Source organism: Sorex fumeus, unplaced genomic scaffold (genome assembly GCF_029834395.1).
Source record: "Sorex fumeus unplaced genomic scaffold, SorFum_2.1 ptg000129l, whole genome shotgun sequence".
Classification (NCBI taxonomy): domain Eukaryota; kingdom Metazoa; phylum Chordata; class Mammalia; order Eulipotyphla; family Soricidae; genus Sorex; species Sorex fumeus.
The window spans coordinates 16952543-16954274 of NW_026606186.1; positions in this window are offsets into that span (position 1 = coordinate 16952543).

The window sequence follows — 1732 nt, forward strand, 5'->3', positions numbered from 1 at the left end:
GTCATTTCTCTGGTCTTCAGGGGAAAAAAAATCTTTCCCACGGTACCTTTTCCTTACACACCCTTGGGCTAAAGAAAATATTGGACCAAGGCTGAAATCACAAAGGTAATTAAATAGTGCATGTCTTCTTCTGTGTCTTGAGAAGATACAGCTCTGGGATTCAAACCTGAGTGTTGAGTGAAATATCTTTCAGACAAAAGGCAGAGAAGAACCCTAGCATGGCGAATTCAACTCCACATGGAAATCACAAGGGATGGATTTAAGCCACAGTCCAACCACTAACTTACAGTATGCTCTGGAGTTATTCCTTTCTCCTTACTGGAACTCAAAATCTGTGTATCTCAAAAAAGGTATTGAATTTGAATATGTCCAAAGTCTCTTCCATCTCAGAAGACCTGGCTCTCTGTTCACAGATCTGTGAACTGAGATTTCAATCTTCCAGAAAAAAAAGAAAATCCCCACACCAGTATAAAACCATTGTAATAGCATCTGGCAGCACATCAACAGAGTATGAATTTAGAGGTAAGATTTAGGGTACCTTATAGAAGGATATGAAATAAAGTAAAAGGTATTAAGGAAAGGAATTTAATTCTTTTGAACCCTGAGTTTAAGAGATTCAGGGGTATACTTTGAAACCCATCTGAGCAAGCCTAATTCTATTCTATTAAAATTGACAGTGTATTCACAATTGACAGACTGTTTTTTTCTGCCAGAAAATTGCTAAGCATCAGCAAACCCTCAATCAAGGCACCATAATCAAAGGAGTGAGTGTGGTCAAAAAGTCAGAGAATCACCACTACCATCTCCCACATAATTTCTTTCAGTTACCTGCTGCAAACATCTCTCAGAAAATAATTTCTGTGAATCATATTTTAGGGGCCACAAAGTTGTTAGAAGAATGTGATGATATAAAAATTGTAAGGACTTCTGAGTAATGGCAGCCATCTCCTTGTTTGTACATAGATTTCTCTGAATTTATTATCCCTTACATTTGCCTATGACCTTCTTAGGGAATACCTTATTTTTTGAAAGGGGGGGGGCGTTGAGGTGTAAACCCTGAGATTATGCTTCCAGGGGAAAGGGACCTTTAATTGCTATGTTTAAAAAAAAAAGAAAAATTTTACATTTTTTTTCTTCAAGAAGGAAAAAATAAGCAGGAATTCAAAGTTTGTCAGGAAAAGACAAGAAAAGTTTTAAAGAAAAAAAAAACAGCAGTGATGATGAATGAGAGGAACTTGGAGAAGATAAAAGGCTAAAGGAAAATTAAAAGTCACTGGCTAAGACCCAAATTGCCTCAGTCTACTCCCGGGTCTCTTCTTTGAAATTGTCAGTAAATGCTACATTTCTTTTGAATATTTTCTGTGAATAGAATACTTGAAGGGAAATTAGGCATTAAAAATGTATAGAATTCAGCAAACTAAGTGGTATATAATTAAATTAAGCCATAGGATTGAGTGCTCAAAGCAGAGAAATAAGGGGCATGTGGCATTGGAGTCCTACCCTAACTCTACAGGACAAATGAATCCTATTTAAAGCAACTCATGCATACCTAAAAGGTTATCTGCACCTCAGCATGTGTCAACCAGCAAATGTTCTTCCCTTTCATAGTCTTACTTGAGAAATTGTCCATTTTTTATTTCTCACCAACCATGTTCTAAGAAGGGGTTCTGTCTAACTGAAAATCATTCCTCCTCTCAGTCTATGCTGAGCAATGTGTTAAAGGAATAGTGTC